Source organism: Panthera uncia, chromosome F1, assembly GCF_023721935.1.
Source record: "Panthera uncia isolate 11264 chromosome F1, Puncia_PCG_1.0, whole genome shotgun sequence".
Classification (NCBI taxonomy): domain Eukaryota; kingdom Metazoa; phylum Chordata; class Mammalia; order Carnivora; family Felidae; genus Panthera; species Panthera uncia.
Genome location: NC_064813.1, coordinates 40,054,594 through 40,076,232, shown reverse-complemented (window position 1 = coordinate 40,076,232; position 21,639 = coordinate 40,054,594). Strand labels below are relative to the sequence as shown.

At 55.4% G+C, this 21,639-nt stretch overlaps 1 protein-coding gene across 1 annotated transcript in view; it reads left to right on the top strand.

Moving 5' to 3' along the window:
* Positions 1 to 524: 524 nt before the first annotated feature.
* The window catches only part of SYT2 (synaptotagmin 2), a 40,631-nt gene continuing 19,516 nt past the window's right edge, over positions 525 to 21,639 (top strand). Inside the window, exon 1 of the mRNA XM_049634371.1 lies at positions 525 to 608. The gene's annotated coding sequence lies outside the window, so the exon portion shown is untranslated. The remainder of the gene's footprint in view (positions 609 to 21,639) is intronic.

The following is a 21,639-nucleotide window of genomic DNA, read 5'->3' as shown; positions in this document are numbered from 1 at the left end:
AGAGGCTCGTAAAGCTCGTGGGTGGCGCGGGTGGGGTGGGGAGTGTCGCAGGAGGGCACGGAGTGGGAGGGGACGCCTCCGCATTGCCCCTGGAGCCCCGCGGGCCTCCGGGGACCCGAGGCCGGCCCCACCCACCGCAAACTTCTCTAGGGGCGCGGCGGGTTGAACCCCTCTCCCGCACGCCGCGCGTTCTCCCTCGCACACACCTCCCCTTCCCCGTCGCCGCTCCCTCCCCGCCCACCGGCCGTCCGGACGGGAGAAAGGGGGGCGCGGGGCGCGCGGAGGCGGCCTCCCCGGGGCGGGGATTGCCGGGGCGGGGGCCCTGCGTCCGGGTTTGCGGGGATCGCCCTCGGAGGGGCCGGCACGCGCTGTGTGCAGGCGGATGTGAGGAGCATCTCAATTGGCGGGCGGGGGAAGCGGGTTCGGGCTGTTACTACTGCAGAGAGAGAGAGAGCGCGGGCGAGCCGGCGAGTGGGGAGCGGGAGGAGAGCCGCAGCGGCCCGGCCGGCCGCGAAGTGGGAAGAGGGGACCTCGACTTCGAGACCCCGGCCGTCCCCGCGCTCTGCTCTCTCGGTGAGCTCTGGCCGAACCGCGCAAGAACGTCCCCGGTAAGAGGCGCCCCGGGCGGGGACACCCTGCGAGGGCAACCCGTGGTCCCGAGCGGAGCCGCGCTCCGACCATCGGCGGCCACCGGGAGGGCCTGGGGCGCGGGCGGGCGCAGGGTCGCCAAACTGGGACACTCCGACTTTCTGGGCTCGGCGCTCACAGCCAGATAAACTAAGTGCCGGACGGAGCCCGCGGTGGGGGAGTGGGCTCCGAAAATCCACTTGCGTCGGCACCGCCCGGCTAGTCCCGGGGGAGGTGTCCCGAATTATCCCGGGAACCCCTCGCCCTTGCCCTGCTTCTCCTCCCGGGGAGCCCGGGACGCGCGCCGGGAGAAGGCGCGAGAGGCCGCGGTGCATCTGCGCGGGCACCCTGGGCAAGCAGGGAACCGCGGGAGGCGGTGCGGGGGAGAGTGGATGAGGTGGGCGTAGGGTGAAAAGTGGGTGCGGGGCGCGCATGGGACCCCCCGCCCGCGCCGCAGTGAGGCTGAGCCGAAGCGCCCCGCGCTCGGAGCTCGGGAGCCCCCTGGCGCAGAGCGGGACGCGCTGGGGACACTGGCGGTGCGCGGAGCTGGCTTCTTTTCCGCGCCCCCTGCCCTGCCGCTGCGGACCGGGTCTGGGATGGGCGGCGGCATCTTCGCCCCTTCCTCTTCTCGAAACTTTTTCATACTCCAGCAAACGCCGCGGCTCCGTGCGTTGGAGGAAGCAGGGTCCCAAGAATTCTGGCACACCGCAGAGCTTGGAGAGACCGGGGTGGGGGGTGGGGAAGGGGCAACGGGGCAGTAGGCGGGCATGCTGTAGTCAGTTTGCTGTGTGACCTTGCACGAGTCGTTGCACCTCTCTGAACCTCACGAAGAGGGAGACACTTGGTGCCCCCGTCGGGAACGCGGAAGAGGTCGGGGGCAGCGTGTTTGGTGAGCAAGTCCGCAGGGCGCCTGCCTCTAGCCTTGGCGTTTAGGAATTCATGCCTTTGATGCGGGCCTCTCTGCGGAGAGGCTCACTTCCTGGGGAGGGGGTGGCAGTGTGGAGCTGTGTACCCAGCGTTCCACGGGAAGTCACGAAGCTTCCATTCTGACCTGGCCTATGACCTTGGACCACTCACTTACCCCTCTGAACCTCAGTCTCTTCAATGGGTTTTGGAGCTTATGGTACCCAAGGTCTCTCCCAGTTCTGACACCTGTATGCCCCAGCATGCTGGGGAGGCCAGTGGAAGGAATGGGTGGGGTGTGGCCTCACCAGCTGCATTCCTCCTGGGACATAGCCTCTGGGGAAACTGTAGGTCCCCCCGCCCCCTAAAAAGTCACCAGGGCCTTGAGACCCTCAGCCTGCTCACCTATCAACTGTTCCCACCTGCAGAATCTCCAGTATGGCTGTGAGAATGTCGGCTTCCCTGCACTAGCACAGCCCTCTTGCAGGGCTGAGCCTTCCTGGGGGAAAGATGCCCAGTGACAGTTAAGAGTCGCATGGGTTAAAGGGGGATGTCAAGGATCCCCCTCCCCCCAAGATCATGCTGTCTGACTCTCGGCTCTAGGCTGCATCCACTGCAGGCAAGGATGATCTGAAGGAATCACGTTTAGAAAGATCCCTTCTCTGGCTGGGGAGATCTCCACTACAACAGCCCGTAACACCCCATTGTGCCACCGACCTCACAACCCTTCGCCAGAGGGAAGCCTCATCTAACTCCTTCTTGGGTGAATTCTGGTTTGGTCTGCAGTGGAGATGAAACGTTAGTTTCTCACTGGGCCTTAGGGTGTTGTAGGGAGAGTCCTGGTTTAAGACAGGAGGCCTGAGGGGCACCTGGGTGGCTCCTTCGGTTAAGCGTCCAACTTCAGCCCAGGTCATGATCGCGCAGTTTGTGAGTTCGAACCCCGCTTCGGGCTCTGTGCTGACAGCTCAGAGCCTGGAGCCTGCTTCAGATTCTGTGTCTCCCTCTCCCTCTGCCCCTCCCCTGCTCGTGCTCTGACTCTCTCTGCCTTTCAGTAATAAATAAATGTAAAAAAAAAAAAAAAAAGACAGGAAGTCTGAGTTTAATTCTAGGCTCTGCCTCCCAATTTGTGTGACCTTGTGTGACCTTGGGCAAGCCCCTTTCTTGCTTTCCTCACCTGTACACTGAGAGGGTTGAACTAGATAACTTCCCAGGGTCCTTCCAGCCTTGCTGTTCTGTGGCTGAAGTTCTGGGCTGGTGTCTGGGTAGCAGGAAGTGGGTTTGGCTGGGTGATGGGGGCGGCTGGTCTCCAGGAATTCCCATGCACTTGCCCTCGCACGCCCTTCTGTCCCCAGGGTGGAGACAACGCGAGACTAAAGAGTCCATATGAAAGGGCCACTTTCAAGGCCTTGCACACCCCTGCAGTGAACTCTCCCGAGACCCTGGGCTCTACTGGTTGCTAGCTGCGTGACCTTGAGCAAGTTACAGTATTTTACATCTTGGAGCTTCACGTACTCAGTTGTCAAAATGAAAGGAGAACAGTGGTGGTATTTTAGGACTGTTGTGAGGATTAAACACAAAACAGCACATAAAGTGCTTCGGCCGATGCAGAGCCCTCGGAGTCCTCAGTGAGTAGCATCTACTGGACATAATCGCAATAAAGCCCGTGGGGAGCAGGTGGCGGGGCAGCGGCCCCTCCCTGCGCCCATGGCCCTCGGGTCTCCCCTGCAGCTTCCAAAGCTTCCCTGTGGGGTGGGAACAGCAGCACTGCCTCAATGCCTCTCTCCCTCTCTGCCTCTGTCTCTGTCTCTTTCTCTCTCTCTCTGTCTCTGTCTATCTCTGTCTCTTTCTCTCTCCCTGTCTCCCTCTTCCTCTCTCCGTTAGGATCATTCTGCAGCAGAAACTTCATGTGAAAGGAAAAAACGGCTAGACTTTCCTATAACCTCACACCTGTCTGCCTCTAGCTCTCCCTTCCCCACTTTCTGCCACACCTCTGGTCCCTTCTGTGGTGAGGACACATGGGCATTTTGCTCCACTTCCTGAAGGAAGGAGCCAACTGAGGCCCAGGGAGGGCTGAGACTGGATCCCTGGAGGTGGGGGAGCCAGAGGCATGTCTGGGCCAGGGGGAAGGGGTGGCGGGGTGAGGGGGTAGAGGGGGGACTGGCAAAGGCTTGGCCTCAGGGGGACTCCCAGGACCCCAGATCCTAGAGCCAGACCGAGCGGGCTGGGTGCAGGGATGGCAGGGCCAGGACTTGGGGTACCCCAGACTCACTGTGTGATGTGACCTTAGGCAAGTCCCACCCACGGGCCTCAGTTTCTTCATTTGCAAAGTCAAAAGATGGTTTAGATGAATCAAAGGTCCTTCTAACCCTTTTGGTTCAGATCCTGGTTGGCACTGCCTCGGGTGAGGCTGGGTGGGGTGGGGTGAGAGGTTTGTTGGAGTCATTTGGGCATCAGCACTCACCGCCCCTTTGTCATACTTCTGTGACAACCTGGGGAGGTGAAGCCATCTCTTTCTTAGTAAGAATGCTGAGCGTTAAGAGCAGAGGCTTTGCAGATGGACAGACCTGGGTTCTCATGTTGGCTCTGTCTTCTTATTAGTTGGGTGAATTTGGGCAAATCACTTAATCTCTCTGAGCCTCAGTTATCTCGTCTGGGAAATGGGAATAAAATCACCTATCTCCTAGAGCTCTTATGAAGATTATGTGGGAATAACTTCTATAAAATTCGGGCAATATGGGGGAGTTCTTACTGTGAACTGGGTGCTGCACAAGGAATGGGCTTTTGAGGCTCTCTGTCATCAGGACGGGAGGCTCAGGTGAAAGGAAGGGTGGGGACAGAGCCCACAGTCTTGCACTTGTCATCATGCACAGGCTTCCAAGAAAGGGCCCCGGTTTCCCGCATCCTCTTCCTGCTGTGCACTGGCTAGGGGCTTCAGGAGTTTGAACTCAGCTGGTTTTTGTCACAGGGCCTGTGGAGGTGCCAGCTCAACCACAGGGGGGGCTGCAGGCAGAGTGTGGAGCTGCCAGAGAGAACAGCGAGGTTCACAGAACGCTTCTGGTGAGGAGGGGGATACAAGCCGGAAGCGTGACAGCCTTCCATGCGTTAGTTGTGAAGAAAGGGCGGTAAAATGTGGTCTTGGAGAAAAGGCATCGCCACTCACCCGGGTGTGTTAGGTGAGGGGCACCACAGCATGAGGCACTGCAGGAGGCCGTAGGGTTCATCTTATCGAGTCCCTGACTTTGATTATGGGGAAACTGAGACTCAGAGAGGGAGAGAACTTTGCCCGGTATCACACATCATGTTAGCGCCAGAGCTGGGGCTGTGCCTGCACTCGTGGACCCTCCTCCGGTGCTCTTTCCGCTCTCCCCGTTAAGCACCAAGCAGATATCTTCCAGCCCTTCTGCCATCAGACCTCAAAGAAGGATGCCTTGACTGCAGCAGAAAGGACGTGGGCCACTGACGGGAAGAAACATCTTGACCTGGCACTGAGATCATCAAGTCTGACATTCCCATTTTGCAGATGAGAACACTGAGGTCCAAGAAAATGAAAAGACTAGCAGAAGGTTGCCCAGTGTCTGAGCCCAGAGCTCTTCTAGTTACGCCGCTTCCACGCAGCTTCTCTGGGGTCAGACATGCTACGTGGCCACGGGGTAAAGGCAAATGCACTTGAGAAAGGAACAGAGGACGGAAAGACAAAGCAGAAGAACGAAAGACAGAACTGTTACTCCCAGGACCGTGATTTTCCTTCTAGGCTTTCTTTCTTGACGTGTCTGTCGGCCGCTGCTTGGAGCTGTTCTGCTGACAGCCTGCCTTGCCCTCCCTGAGGAAGGAGACAATAGCCAGATCCGTTGGTCTCAGTTCCACTGGCAAGGCTGAGTGAAAGAAAGTCAATATTTGCCCAGTGGCAAAGGACAGGAAATAAGTCTGACTTGGGATGAGGGTTGGGGGAGTGGGGGGGGGGGGGAGAAGTGATTCTGAAAAGGAAGGTTGCAGAGTATTGGGCCTCCCATGTGAGCACTTGACTTCTAAAGGAGCCTTTGGGTTTACTGCATTAAATAACCCTTTGTATCTCGGACAGCTTCCGGCCCCATCCGCAGGCACTGTCCTCCTGGCAGCGCTGATCCCTAATAAATTTCCCCTATTGTTTGCAGCTGACGCCTCCCCAGCTTTCAGCTCCCTGGAGAAATGGGACTTTTAAAGCTTTTGCAGAGAGGCCTCGGAGCAGATGGCCCATTGAGCAAAGCTCAGGCAGAGAGCCGTGCAGAAGCTGCCAGAAAGGCTCGCTTCCTTATCTGGGCCCCTGAGCCCAGGGAAAGATGTGGAAAAAGTCCTTGGCAGGTCAGGAGAGGCTGTGAATGATTCCCCCCCCACCCCCCACCCCCCATGCCTTTGTTTTGTTATCTTTCCTTTTTATTTTTTTCCTCTGCCTCCTGCTTCCTCTGGGTCCTGAAGTTGAGTAGGGGCTGGGGGGAGGAGGGCTGAAGCCCCCAGCCTTTCCTCAACTGAAATGAAATTCTTGAACCCGGCGGCAGCTGCCGGCTGCTTTAAAGGCTTTTGTGATTGCTGTGTTGCTCATGGAGTCGCATCTTAGGGATTTAACAAAGGGTGCATTCGCAAGCAGAAGGCTCCTGGTCTGAGGCGACGGGGTGATACTGCAGCAGGAAGGGCTCATGTAAGGTGTGAGGTACAAGGGAGGACTTCCCATGCTGGGGACTCACCAGCCCTCGGTGAATCTGCTAGGGGGAGACAGTGGGGGGGGGGGGGGGGGGGGTCCATCCAGCTCACTCCCCACTCTGGGAGTGAGCTAGCTTTCTTACCTGCCGGCCAAGAGGCTTCCTGGACTAAACATGGTGCCATGGCTCCCAAACTGATCAGCAGGACTGGTAGTCCCTGGAGACCATAGAGCCAGTGTGACCTCCCATCCCAGGGTGGCCGGCTCTGCCGGCCGCTGTGGGCTTGGGGCTGAGTGACTGAGTCTGGGTGGGGGGTGGTGGGGGAGAGAAGGAGGGTCCTGGGCTTCTACCCAGCCAGCCCCACACCCACAGGGGATACTGCAGTATTATAAGCAGCTAGGAGGCAGGAGAGTCCCTCCCAGCTGCTGCTCACCGTGGGGCCGGCCAGGGCTCCCAGCTCCCAGCCTGCCTTCAGCCTGCTCCCTACTGCTTGGCTGGGGCTGGGACTCAGCTGCTCAGAGACAGATTGCAGCCTGTCCCCAGCCCCCCCCTCCCCCCCCCCCCCCCCCCAGCACACGGCCCCTGGGCAAGAGCACAGCCCAGCTTCCCTGCAGCGGATTTCCTGCAACTATGCTCCATCTTGAGCAGACTTTCTGAGCCTGCCGTGGGACCTTAGCCCATCTTTTAGGTGTACTTGGAACATATAGTTCCTCGTACCCCATAGATACTTGGCACTGTTGCGCAGTGGTCGAGAGCTCAGGTGCCAGGGCGCCAGGTTGCCTGGGTTCAAATCCCAGCTCCACTGGGATCTTGTCGTTTAAACACTTGGTACTCAATTTCTTCATCTTTAACATGGAGTTAAATTCGTTGGTATGCCTTAGGGTTGATATAAGGATTGAGTGTATTAATATTTATATTAAAAGCTCTAACAATAGTGACTACCTGGCATGTGGTGCTAATAAAGATTTAGCTATTGTTGGGGAGCTTGGGTGGTTCAGTCCGTTAAGCATCCGGCTCTTAATTTCTGGCTCAGGTCATGATCTCACAGTCTGTGAGATCGAGCCCCTCATCGGGCTCTGCGAGGACAGTGCAGAGCCTGCTTGGGATTCTCTCTCTCCCCCCCTCTCTCTCTGTCTGCCCCCTCCTCAGAATAAATAAACATTAAAAAAAAGATTTAGCTATTGTTATGGTGTTTCTTAAAACTGAACGGGGCAATTTGTAGAAAAAGAAATGTAACACTGGAGCTAGGGGTGGGGTGAGGCAGGGGTGTAACTGTATTTGAATAGAAGGATCTGGAATCCAGCGAATTCACTGCTAAATTAGTACATATGGTCCCACACAAGCTGTTTGGTCCCATTTGAAAATGTGGAGAAGGATGACTGTCCCTCTCACCTTTTCCAAGACATCCTGGGAAGTGAGGTGGGTGATGATAGTCTGAAAAAACCAGTCGGCCTGGAGGATGCACACATTCGTGTCTTCCTGTCACCATGTAGGACACATGCATGTGGGACATGTGGGACACATGCAGGCTTCCTGGCTGAGGCTCTGGCCTGTTGGACCTTTTTTTTTTTTTTTTAACGTTTATTTTATTTTTGAGACAGAGAGAGACAGAGCATGAACGGGGGAGGGTCAGAGAGAGGGAGACACAGAATCCGAAACAGGCTCCAGGCTCTGAGCTGTCAGCACGGAGCCCGACGCAGGGCTCGAACTCACGGACCGCGAGATCATGACCTGAGCCGAAGTCGGCCGCTCAACCGACTGAGCCACCCAGGCGCCCCTGGCCTGTTGGACCTTCTACAAATGGCACCAAACCCAGTGGGCTGCTCTCCCAGGGAGGCCCCTCGGACTCTGGGTGACTGTGGGCTGAATCTGGTCTCTCTGTGTCTGCTCTTTTCCATTCGGCCGGGAAAAGGGGTGGTGGTTTTGTGTCTCCGGAAGCTTCTTAGCGGTGGGGCAGGAGTGTTTCTAGACACAGGCCATAGTTGTGCAAACAGAGAACAGGAGGGCTGGAGAGAACATCTCCTTGAAGCCGGAACACCCTGGCCAGGAACCCCAGACAGACCGGGGTGATGCCTTCCCTTGGGGGGGCCAAAGCAGGCAGCTCTTCCTCCTCCTACCCTCGGCCAGGCTATCTGCCGGGCAGGGCAGGCAGGGAAGGGGGCTGCCTGGAAGCAGGGCATCGACTCGACGTCATATTCAGTACCTGTCCTGCCAAGTAAGTCGGGGACCCTGGTTGATAGCGCTTCTGTCCCCTCCCTCGTCTGTCTCCTTCCCAGCGTGGGACATGGTGCCCACCTGACCTGCTGATAGTACTGGGTTGATGATTAGGCCAGGGGTCTCAGGTGTTGTCACCAGAGTTCTCTGCTGAAGACCGCAGGGATCCCAGGCCAGCTGCTGAGTGATGTCCGCAGTCCTCCCCGGGCTGGTCATCTGGGGTGAGTGGCAGGTATGGAGAGGGGAGGCCACTTTATTTCAGAATTACTCAGGGCCTTGGAAATGTCGCCTCTGGAGCCCTCCTCAGAGCTTCTTTCCAAATATCGTTTTACCAAGAGCCCCAGAGATGAGGTTGCTTTGCCAAGGTCACCTCCAAAGTCAGCCGTGAGCTCATGCCTCAGAGTCCACTGTATTTCATCTGCTCCATTTTCCCCAGGCTTCCTAAAGAAGGCATTGGGCATTGGCTAGAAATGCAGGGTCGCAGCCTGGTGCCTATCTCCTGTGACCTTGGCCTTGACCTCAAATTTCCCTGTACCTCATACCTCTGGAAGTTGGAAGGACTTAGATTAGATAGCAAAGAGAATTTGCTGAGTAGCCCTGCCAGGGGTGGGAATGGAAGATTTTCCCAAGACATTTGGGAGTCCAGGCTGGATTAGGTCTTAGCAGAAGCTTCAGGAAAGAACCCTGGACTTGGAGTCCAATAACACAAAGCCCGAAGTCAGATCCTGCAACCGGCTAGCCGTACTGGGGCAAGTGCTGGATCTCTTTGAACCTCATCGCCCTCCCCCCCAAATGTGATCAGACACTCCTTACTTTATAGGGGGCATATAGATTTTTTACTTAAAAAAAAAAAAGATGTATCGAGATATTCACATACCACACAATTCACTCCTTTAAAGTGCACGATTCGGTGATTTTTGGTACAGTCACAGAGTTGTGCAAACTGCCACCACGATCTAATTTCAGAACCTTTTTTTCCCACCCCAAAGAGAAAAACTGTACACATTAGCAGTCATTCCCCTATTCTTCCTTTCCTCAAGCTTTAACCAAATGATAATCTATTGCCTGCCTCTATACATCTGTCTCTTTGGAACATTTCATATAAATAGAATCGTATAATATATGTTCTTTTGTGTCTGGTTTCTTTTCCTTACATCATGTGGTCAGGGCTCCTCCATGGTGCACCAGGCATCGCTATCTCCTTTCTATTTACTGCTGAATAATAGTCCGTTGTATGGATATACCACAGCGAGTTATCCTTTTATCAGTTGATGGACCTTTGGGTTGGATTTTGACTATTATGAACTATTACAAGTACGATGAACATTCATGTAAAGGTTTTGTTTTGTTTTGTTTTTTTAAGTAATCTCTACACCCAACGTGGGGCTTGAACTCACAACCCTGAGATCAAGAGTTGCACACTCTACTCACTGACCCAGCCAGGCGCCTTTCATGTAAAGACTTTTGAGAGAACATATATTTTCATTTCTCTTGGGTACGTACCGAGGAGTGGAATTGCTGGGTCAAATGGTATAGTTTTTTGTTTTGTTTTTTTTTCATTCAAAATAAGTTTTATATCTTAGGTAGCCTTTATTTATTTTTTTTCTGCCAAATTTTTATTTAAATCCTAGTTCACATACAGTGCAATATTGGGTTCAGGAGTAGAACTCAGTGATTCATCAATTCAAATGGTATACTTATTTTGAAAGCTAACTTTTATCAGACCCTGTTCTAAGTATTTTATATGGATTATCTCCTTATACTCTATAAAGTAGGTACAATTATTAGCCTCATGTTACAGAATGAGGTTCAGAGACATCAAATAACTTGTCCAAGGACACTCAGCTAACAGAGCCAGGACTTGAGCCGGACAGTCTGGTGGTAGCTGTTTCACCACCTTGCTTCTATATGCGAGTAAATGGGATAACGTACGAGAGTGTTGCCAGCCTACCGCCTGGCCTACAGTAGATACTCAATAAGTGTTGCATCCTGGGAAAGATGACCAGACGCCCCGCATTCCTCTGTCTGACCTGTTGTGTGGCTGTAGGAACCTCTGTGTCCCTTTGAGCCTCTGTCCAGTTCCTCCCAGTATATAAAGCTTTTCAGTGTGGAATTTAAGAGGCAGGGTCAGGGTGTGGGAAGTGCAGCGTAGTGGAAAGTGTCCTGGATTCTAGCTCTGACTCTCTCACGGACTTGAAAGCAATCTCCCTTCTCTGGGCCTGGGTTTCCCCATTGTTCGGTGAGGGGCTGGAGTACCATTGTTCACTGAGGTGTCTTGCAGCTCTTTCCTCCTATGTAAGTTCCATCCTGTCTCCTCAGCAGTCCTAGCCCCCCCGGGGCGGGGGGGGGGGGGCGGGAAGTGAAGCCTGGAGTACAAGTCCAGGGTCTCAGGTCACTGTGGGTGCTCAGACTTCGCCCACTCAGTGTGTTAACAGGCCAGGTTGGGGGCTGAGTCAGGTGGTGGGCGAGACCTCCCACCCCCTTCATCATAGAGCCCTTGTTGTGGGCCGGGGAGCTTCTCCTAGGATCCAAGCCAGGAAAGAGCCATTTGACCTCCATACCTCCCCACCTCCTTCTTGGTTACCCTTCTCCGGACTCCTGCACTTCTGAAATCCGGCTCCCTAGGGTCAACGCGGCCCTCGCACCTGTCAACTACCCAGCTGGCTTCTGGTGCTTGGCCCCACCTCCCGGTTTGGGAGTGTTTATGGCAAAGTGCTGAGCACGTGGTCAGTGCCCTGTGTCAGTTGACTCTGAATCTGGTTCCCCTGGTCTTGCGCCTTTTTCAGTGAGAGCGTTAATTGTGTTTTCCAAGCCCGATCTGGCACCACTGAGCAAGGCAGCCGCAGTTATTCTGCGTCCTCCATCCAGCGCCACCACCTTTCCCAGGCCTCCCCTTTACTCCTCATTCCCCGCTTCCTGGAACCTGCTGGTCAGAGGTCCTGCTGCAGCCCCAGTATGTAATGGATAGTGCATTTAACTCTATGCGGTGGGGATCAGTGGCATTTCTATCTCATGAAAGAGGAGCCCGGTCCAGGATAGGAGAGTGCCTTCTCCGAGGTCACCATGCTGGCAGGTGGCAGCGGGAGGGTTTGAGCAAAGGCTGTCTAGTCCCAAAGCCTGCACAGCAGGCCGATAAGAGAGGTGGTATAAAGGCCTTTGGAGGGATGCACGGATCCAGGGAAACCAAGTAGAGTATCTCTGAGCGGGTGGCCTCTGAATTCCTCCGGGGCAGGCATGTGTCAGTGTGTCTTATCTCTTTTTACCTCTGCCAGGAGCTCAGTGATCCTCCGGGCCTCACCTTCTCCTGGCCCAGTGGGGCGTGGCATCTCCAACAGGGTCCCGCTCCTAGCTTACCCAGAGAATTCGGGTGATGGCTGAGCAGCCTTCCTTACACTGGCGATGGCTTCAGCGTCTCCAGGGTTTGCCGTCCCTGCCTTTGGTGTGCCGAGCTGGAGTTTCGGTCCCCAGCGCCCCTCCCCCCAATGCCTGCATGCCTCACTATTTTTAAGCTCCGTGGGCTTAATGAGCTGCCTGCCATGACACGTCTTCAACATTCACCTTTTTCTCTAATGAACCTCAGAGAGCTAAGCTGGCTCCCTTTTCACTTGACAGCCACCCCCAACTGGGAGGCCAGAGCTGGGCTGTTGCCCACCTGGGTCCAGACTCCACTCACGAGGACTCACCCTGCGGTGTGCCCCTAAACTCCCCTGGTGGTGGCAACATCGGAATCCAGCACCCCCGGACCTGGCCTCTTCCAGATATGCTGTCCTTTGTCCTGTGTTCCCCCCATCCTACCCCAACCCCTGTCAAAAACCCAGAAACGGCAAAATTTAAACCGCCAAACCATTAAATAGTATTTAGCAAGAGTTTATGATGCATTTAAGAACAGTTCGTGAACTGAGAGCTCTTAAATTCAAATACTGGTAAGAAGCTCAGGGACAGGACAGCACAGGACGGCTTATCAAATGGGAAGGAAATAGTCTACTCTTTACCTCAAGTGCTTATTACCGTGGGGGTTTCCGCTTGGCAGGGGCTTGGATAAAGATGATTATCTTATACCATTTTTAGGAAGAACGACTTGGTTTTGTGTTTTTTTTTTTTTTTTTTATGATTATCAGAGGCATTCACAAGAACTAATCTAAGTTAAAATTTGCTTGTGTTCATGAAATAAGCTAGATTTAGTTTTGCTGATGTGGCCTAAATGGTCTTGTCTGCTCAGGGAATTCTCGAGTCTGGTCTCCATTTTGTATTTAATTTCAGCATCCCCGAGCCATCCCTACACGAGTGTGGCGTGTCATAAAGAGGACTGTTGAGCTCCCCCGTGGACTTGGGTGGTGGCCTTCCTTGAGGACGAAGTGCCTGGAGAGCTGGCAGGGCCTGGATGAATGAGGCCAATTGACAGTGAGGGGTGGGACAGAGGGGTGAGAGATTTGGAGACTCACAAGGTTGGAGACGGGACCTTGAACTTCATCTAGGCCAACGCTGTGTCCCCTGTCTATGGCCTCCCTTCCAGTAGTTTCTAATCTCAGCCTGAACACCCTTCGTGACGGGGCACTTGTTACCTCACGGAACTCGCCATCCTCTCAGGATTTTTGGAAGCGCTGTGTAGAACTCCTCCCTCATTTTGAGGCTGAATCTGTTCTCCCCACCATGAGATGGGGGAGCCCCCAGCAGAGGAAGAGCTCAGCTTCTGCTCCAGCCACACTGCTGGAGTCGGAGAGGGGAAGTGGAAGGTCCACGGCGCGGTGTCCGGGGCACGGGCTGAAGGAACAGCGCTGTGGTCCTCACCTGGGAGGTGACGTTGCTCGGGGGAGTGGGCACCAAGAAGAGGCGGGCGGGCTGGTAGAGAAAACTGAAGTCAGATGCCTGAAGCCCTTCCTGCTTCAGGTGTGTGGCACCTTGAATATGTGGCAGAAAATTAGAAATACCGAAACAGACCAGCTCCATGTGGGGAAAAGGTTAAATGCTGCCTCCCGCGCCAGGGACTGGGGGTCTGATGGGAGCCACACCAGGAGTTCCAGTTAAAGCTCTAACCTGGGGCCACCCCGCAGGGAGACCGAAACCCCTGGAAACTCTCCGACCAAGCCTGAGGATGTCACTGGCTTAGAAGACCACGGAATCGGGAATGAACTCTGTGGCCGTGGGCAAGTCACTTCCTCCCTCTGGCTCTCAGCGTCTTCTGCTGTGACATGTGTTGTGTGTGGACCTTCAGAAATGATGCGGGAGGCTGGGCGCCGAGGTTGGAGGTTGCTGTGCATGAGGGCGGCTGGGCTTCATCCAGGCCCGCGCTCTGCGGGGCTTGGTGCCACCGGTTGTATGAAGGGGAGGATCCTCTGTCCGCTTCCTTCCGGCCTCGGGCAGAGAGCTGGACACCTGTGCATTGTATACCTGGCTACCTCAGGGCCCATTCTCCGTGTGCTTGGCGATGGTGAGTGTAGAGTGATGCTTCAGCTCCCGTGAGAGAAAGCCTAGAGGCCTCTGGTGTCCTGGGCCAGGGAGGCTGTCCTGCCCCAGGTCTGGCTCTGTGGAGTACGTCCCAGAAGGCGGGGTCTCTCGAGGCGCCTGGGTGGCTCAGTTGCTTAAGTGTCCGACTTCGGCTCAGGTCATGATCTCACGGTTCGTGGGTTCGAGCCCCGCGTGGGGCTCTGTGCTGACAGCTTGGAGCCTGGAGCCTGCTTCCGATTCTGTGTCTCCCGTTTTCTCTTTGCCCCTCCCCCACTTGTGCACATGCTCTTTCTCTCTCAAAAATGAATAAAGTTAAAAACGTAACATTAAAAACAAACAAAAAAAAGAAGGTGGGGTCTCTCGAGCCAAAGGCAGTGTTGTGCTGTACCACCTACCCACCAGCCAAGGTCAGCTGTCATTCCAGCACCTTCCAGGGTCATGGTGGTGAGTGGTCCCATCCTGTCTTACAGTTGTCAGAAACCCACCCCTGCCATCTCTGCCAGATTTCTTGCCTAGAACTGTCCAGCCCTTTCTAAGCCCACCCCCATATCCCTGGCTCAGGGTTCCTTTCCAGGAAGCCTCCCCAGAGTGGTGCTTCTTGGCTCTTTATGCCTTCGCTCCACGGTCTCTCAGCGGGATCACCTGCACCTCACGGGGGAAGCAGGTGGGCCACCTGGTGCCCGGTGCCCTGGGCAGGGCCCACGGTAGCTCCCACAGCAGCCGTCGAGTCAAGCTCTTGCAGACCAAAGGGAGCACGTAAATGCCGGGCTGGAGCACCGACCACAGGCAGATCAGCTTGGAGAGCTTTCTCTTCTGCCCATTCTTTGTTCTGTTTGATTGCAGTATAGTTTAGATTCAATAGCGTGCACGACTTATTGGTACATTCTCCTGCATAAGCACCCCAAAAGCCGCCTGTGTCCCCTGCCCTGTCGCTGCCCACCACTGTCTCACCTCTGTCACCACAGATCAGTTTTCTCTTCTTCCTGGCTCTCCTTCCACCCTTGGCTGTTCTCCACGATGCCTTGCATTTCACCTTTTCCTGCGAATCCTCTGAATGTTGATGTTCCCCAGAGCCTGTCTCTGGTTTCCTTCTCCCCGGGAGACTGTTCTCCCGCCGCCATCCCCCTGCACCCTGCCCAGCCACCTGTGCTAATGACTCCCAGACATTAGTTCTCCCTATAGCCCCCATTCTGAGCAGCACACCGGCCCACCAGCCACCTGCTGGACATCACGGCCACTTGGTGGCCCAGTGGCATGGCTAGAATGCGACTGGGATGTCCTTGGGCATCAGTACGACCTTGCCTTGTTGCCTCTGAGCTCTGTCACTGCAGAATGGGAGTGGTGGCCGGAGGAAGAAGAGCCTGATTCTTCTAGCTTCTGTGGGGAGAACCCTGTCAGACCCCGCACAGAAGAATTTGAAAACTTGAGCAAACAAAATGGAGCCCCAGTGGGCCCAGTCCGAGAGGCGGGCCGATGCTGAGTGATGGACAGCGTGAGCGTGTGTGAGGGCGGGTTGGAGGTGGGGGAGGGCCCGTCTGGACACAGGACAGCGCAGTGGCTCAGAGACAGGAATCAGCCCAGAGATGGTCTTAAAAGGCTGCTGGGCTGGAGTCGAGGGTACGGGATGCGGAAGGATGGTTTATTAAGAGAGGCCTGGCTGCCAGCACAGAGACCTGCAGTCTCCAGGAAGTACAAAGAAGGGTGCTGAGCTCAACCTGGGCCACAGTATGGTGTTTAGGAGAAGCCCACCTGCCCCCTAGGGCTACCCCTGTGTGCTCCTTGTGGCTCCCAGCCCCTGAGGAACAGGCTCTGGGCACAATAACTTGCTTTACGTTCATCGTCTCCGAGCCTCACAAGCCTATGAGGCAGGTACTGTTCTCATTCTCACTTTACAGATGGAGGAGCAAGACCCAGAGAGGTTAAGCTACCTGCCCAAGTTTACAGGGCTGCAAGCGGCAGAGCTGAGACTCGAAGCCAGGTCTGTCGGACCCAGGGGCCAGGCGCTCATCTGCGCCACGTGGCTGCCCCCCAGGCTTGACCTGGCTCCGTTTCCTCGCTGGTTCTGCCTCCCAGGTTTGGATCCACAGAGAATCCAAGTTGGACTTTCCAACTTGGAATTTTCCCGTATCTCTTCCCTCCTCCAGCCTGTTGGCATTTTGAGGACATGGCTTGCCCCTGTGGGCCCCCGTTTCCCATGTCTGTTCTGGCTCCCAGGTCAGGCAGGAGAAGGTTGGCTTCTTCGGGGAATATAATTGTGCCCCCGGGATTTGCATGACCCACTTTAGTTTGTGGAGACCATGAGCTGTCAGAGGTGTTGGCGGTAATGGGCATCTTCATTGGAAAAGTGAAGGGCACATCTTTTTCCCCAAGGGCCTGTCCGGCCTCTGGGAGGAAGGAGGCATTTGTGGAAATGGGGGGAACAGACTGCATCCGCCTTGGCTGAGCCCCTCCCGGGTGCTGGTTCCCATCTCCCACTGAGGGCACACTGGGCTCCCCAGACTTCTGACTGTCCCAGCTCCCTCCTTGGCCCCAGATGAAATACTCTGCTACCTGAGGGTACAGTTTTTTCCATCCTGTGGGGAAGAGGAAACTGGACACAGTGTGAGTAAGCAACCTCTTTTACCCCGCTTAGCCTCGGTTTCCTCATCTATAAAATGGGAATAATAGTACTTACCTTACACGACTGAGCATGAAATGAAATTCAGTGAGGCATTTACTAGAACCTCAGGGAAGGTTTCCTTCCTTTCTCTTGGCACACACCCCCACCCCGTGGGCCCAGGGCCTTTGTGATATCTCTCCCCCACAATGAGTCCCATGAGCCAGGGCTGTTTGTTAGGAAGGAAAGAGCCCTGGGCTGGATGCCAGGAAGTCAAGGTTCAAGTTCACAGTGAGTGCTTGGGTAAGTTGATTTCTGAGCCTCAGTGACCTCTTGTCATGGGGAGGATCCCATCTGCTCCCTGAGAAGGCCTGAGTTTGTCATCTTCCTCGAGGATAGGGCTGAGTTCTATTCATCTCATGTTCCCAGCACTTAGTGCTGACAGGGTTGGATGTGAGGGCTGACTTCTGCCTGGCCCTGCAAAAGTGAGAGAAGTAATCTTCAGGCCCTTCCCCAGCCCTAGACTCTCGGGAGGTCTGAACCGCAAGGGACTCCCTTTCCCAAGGAAGAAGCCCCAGGGAACAGTCTGCCCAAAGGCTGCCGTCGTCTCGTCCTTGTTGAACAGTCCATACCAGCAGGCTTGCCCACCCCAGGCCAATGACCGTTCGGGCCCCGGGGTGGGGGGGGAGGGGGGGTCTGGCCTTGACAGGCACGCCCCCAGCTTCGGTGTCTCTCTCCTCCCTTCTGAAGAAGGGGGGCTTGATGGACGTGGTTGCTGGAGGGGAGGGTGCAGTACCTGGTAAGACCCCCACCTTCTCAGTATCCTGCTGCCAAGCTCAGGGCTCAGGGCCGGTGGGGCCTGGCAGGAAATACAGAGGCAGACAAGACACGTTCCACCTGTAGCCCTCACCATCCACAGGGAGCCGAGCCGCTCACGCAAGTAAGTCTGGCACGGGCAGGAGCGGTGCAGTGTCTCTGGGAGGAGAATCCCCGGGGCCTCAGGCTCTCCAGCCTCATGCCCTCCGAAGTGCTGCTCGCTTCCTGGCTGGTGTCGCGGCCTCCTTCCCGGGACGCGAGGTCTGACCTTGTGCCCACGGTCAGCCGGCCCCGCCGAGGAGAAGCGAGGAGAAAAACCACAGGTGTCCAGGGCGCGTTGTGACTGATTTCATTCTCACGGTGCTCTGGGGGGACAGGCACCCTGCCCTGTCTTTGTAGCTGAGGAAATGATGCCTGAAGCCCAAGCCCATCTCCCAGGGTTGCTGAGCTCTGGGCACCAGGTTCCAACTCAGCCCGTGTTCCAAAGTCCACGTTCTCCTCACCACACTGGCACCCCTCGTGAGGCTCATGCTCAGAGGCTGAGTCTTCGAGCATCTCAGAAGGTCCCTGGACCACTCTGGGAGGTGCAAAGGCACTTTCCAAAGCGTGGAAGTGTCGAAGGGGAGAGGCACCAGGTCTCCTGATGCCTCCTTCGGGTCCTACACCCCGCCAGGAAGCAGGGGACTGACAAGAGGTGACCGTGATGCTGTGGGGGGCGGGGGGTTGCTGGGGGCCTGCTGTCTCTCCCGCCTCCGAGGCTCTGTGGCCCTTCAAGGTGACCCACGTTGGAGTCTGTCCCCGCTCGCTATTAAGTACGGGGTCTTCACATGTCACCCCCCAGTTCCTGGACAAGCGGTGTGGTCAGACACCCCCAGGGCTTCTCTTCCCAGGGCTTCCCAGGGCTTCTTCCCAGGGCTTCTCGCGTCCCTGCAGGTGGCTCTGTGGCACACACATTGGCTCGCTTGTGTAGACACATGTTCACAGTGCCGTGCAAGTGTGTTAGCAGTCACAACACACACACGTGCACACACGCAGAACCTTCCCGGCACCCCCTTCCCTATCCTGTTCCTTCACTGGCTGCTGTCGCCCCAGTCGCCTGGGCCTGAGAGATGCAGAAACTCTCTCCTCTTACAGCCGCTGAGCAAACACGGCCGCGCCGCGGTTCCGCTCCATCACTCGGCTAATGGAGCCTTCTGCCAGTTGCCCACCTCCTCCTTTCCAGGCCGTGAGCGTTGACTGGGGCCTAGGAGGCAGTCATCCTGGGCTGGGGGGAGCCCACTTCCCTGTCGGGGTGAAGATGGGGCCGTGGCAGGCTGCAGGCTCCTGGACAGACAGGAGCCCTGTCAGCCAGGCCCCAGGGAGGAGGCTCCTAGGTCTCTAACCTTCTCCCTCGGGGGCCACCTAGGGCCCCTGCCACCCTGCCGTGGCTCCCCGCCCCTGCCTGCTCCTTCTCTCCCCCGCCACCCCCACCACCCACACCACACACTCACATTCGCACGCTCACCCCCTCCGACACGCTCAGAAACACATCACACGCACTCACCCCACACCTCCACACTCACACACTCCAATTAAAAGACTTTTGCGTTCAGCCTGAGCCTCTCACCCCCGGTCCCTTAGCGGGGCTCCCTTAGCGGGGCCGTGCTTAGCAGAGCTAGTGTGTTCAAAGCTTGTAACATTTAGTCGGGAAGAAGATGCATCAATTTTTAATGGTTTTCAGCTCAAAATGAAGATGTGCATTCGCCACGAAGGATAACAGGGGACCGTGCTGGAAAGGACGGTGCCGGTCACATGCGGCACAGCAGGGATCCCATTGATTTGTGTCAGATCATCACTGCTGAGCCACAAGGGCTCCTCTTCCCCGCGCGCCCGTGCTGCGCAAAGCAGCGGCCCCCTCCCAGGCCTGGGTCCCGCCCTTGTGCCCCACACTCACGGCACACTCGAAGTCTCCATGACACTTTGGCGGGCAGGCCTCTGCACCCCCTCCGCACCAGGCAGCCTGGGGCCCTGCTGGTCCCTAAGCTTTCATGTATATTCCCAATCAGTCACCCGTCCAGGATCCCCCCACCCTTCCTGGCCTGTTCCCAAGTATCCTGACACCCAACCCATGGAAGACCTCTCCTCCGCCCCAGGAGAGCTGCCCACAGGTTTGGGAGACACTGTCGGGTGCTGGGCAGTGGCGGTTCTGGATGAAGGCCCAGGATTCTGAGTCTTGGGAGAAGGGGGAGGGAACGCAGCAGGTCTAGGGGTAGAGGGACCCCTTGGAGCAGCAGCGCTAGAGGCCCCGTAGACTGCCCTGGGCTGGCCAGAGCGGCCAGAGGTGACTCAGCAGCTTTTCCCCCTGCTGTAGTGAGCTGCTATAGTCTTCACTCCCTGTGGGAAGTCTGGACTCTTCCCCCAACGTGGGGGTCCCCTGTCCTGGTCCCAGCTGGGGTCTTGGCTGGGGTGGCAGAGGGAAGCGGGACCCCAGGGGCCTGGCCTGATGGGGGCATCCCTGCCCTCCACCGCCGCACCCCCTGCACCCAGCTATCGGCTGTCGTTAACCAAAGATGAACTGGAACCTGTGGGCTTGCACGGGGTGGAGGGAGGGGGGCACCAAGAGCAGGGAGTCAGGGACTGGACGGCTCACACCGCTCTGCCCCCACTTGCCGCGATACTTGTGAGACATGAGATAACACACGTCCCTTTGGGGCCTGTTTCCTCATTGTTCAGATGGGGGGTTTGGGCTGCATTGTCAGCCGGGTGCCCTCAGCGCTCACAGTCCAGGGCTTAATTCATCTGTGACGGAAGACTATCCACGCCCTGAGTCTAGGTTCAGAGACAAGTACCCTGTGGGGGGGTGTGCAGGGCTGCAGCGTTCCAGGGCCCTCACACAGGAGCCCCCTGCCTTCGTCATCACAGGCCAGCAGAGTGGCGTGGTTGACTTACGGATGTGCCAGCAGACCGGCCCAAGGTCACGCACAGCGATTGAGTGCTGGAATGAGGACTCAGCCCCGGCCGTCACATCCTGTGCTTCAGAGCTGTGACCTCTGCCCAGGGCCTCCTCTCAGTGGGCTGGGATTTACTGATCTCAGCCTAGATGCAAAAGAAAGAAAACGAGCGTCGTTGCAGCGGGAGAGATTGAAGTTAGACACTGGGAAGGGCTTTTCTAGCTCTCCGGAACCTTGGAGTGGGTAGCTGCCCCGGAGCTAGTCAAGAGCAGACCCTGCCTCGCTCTACCAGCAGTGACAACCTTGTTCCAAAGTGCAGGTGCATGTGGCCCGACCCGGGAAGGCTCATCAGGCCTTGGTACACAAGGAGCTCACAGACATGGGTAATTTATGTTCCCAATGAGCTAGAAAAATAATTCATTAAAACTTTATCTTCTGCCTCCCGGGACCAAATGTCGGACTGGAGCATGGGTTCAAAAAACAAAGAGATGCACTTACCCTTAGGCATTGATCTTTTTAGCCTGCTAGCTTTGGTGAGAGACATCTTGCTGGTTAACCTATTTCCATCTCATTACTTTGGTTTCTGCAACTACAACATGAGGAGAGATTAAGTAAGTTAACTCCCCATTATCTGTATTAATGGAGGCCAGGCCTGAGTGTGACAATCTGCAGAAGTGTATGGTCCCCAGATCATATTGACTTGGTTTGGAGTGGCAGTTGGTAGCGAGTGTGTGTGTGTGTGTGTGTGTGTGTGTGTGCACGCACACACATGCACATGTGCTTTTGGTGAGGGGTGGGGATCAAACTTACTCATGTTTGTTGTGGGGTCAGAATCCGATTTTTTTTTTTTTAAGGTGGTATCTGATATGAAGTGCTGGGATAGTTGAAAGGGCAGAAATTACCTTTTTTTGGTATTTTTATGTAATTTATTTTTTAATTTGTGTCCAAGTTAGTTAGCATATAGTGCAACAATGATTTCAGGAGTAGATTCCTTAAAGGGCAGAAATTACTTTTTATACACTAACAATGAAGCAACAGAAAGACAAATGAAGAAACTGATCCCATTCACAATTGCACCAAGAAGCATAAAATACCTAGGAATAAATCTAACCAAAGATGTAAAAGATCTGTATGCTGAAAACTATAGAAAGCTTATGCAGGTAATTGAAGAAGATATAAAGAAATGGAAAGACATTCCCTGCTCATGGATTGGAAGAATAAATATTGTCAAAATGTCAATACTACCCAAAGCTATCTACACATTCAATGCAATCCCAATCAAAATTGCACCAGCATTCTTCTCGAAACTAGAACAAGCAATCCTAAAATTCATATGGAACCACAAAAGGCCCCGAATAGCCAAAGTAATTTTGAAGAAGAAGACCAAAGCAGGAGGCATCACAATCCCAGACTTTAGCCTCTACTACAAAGCTGT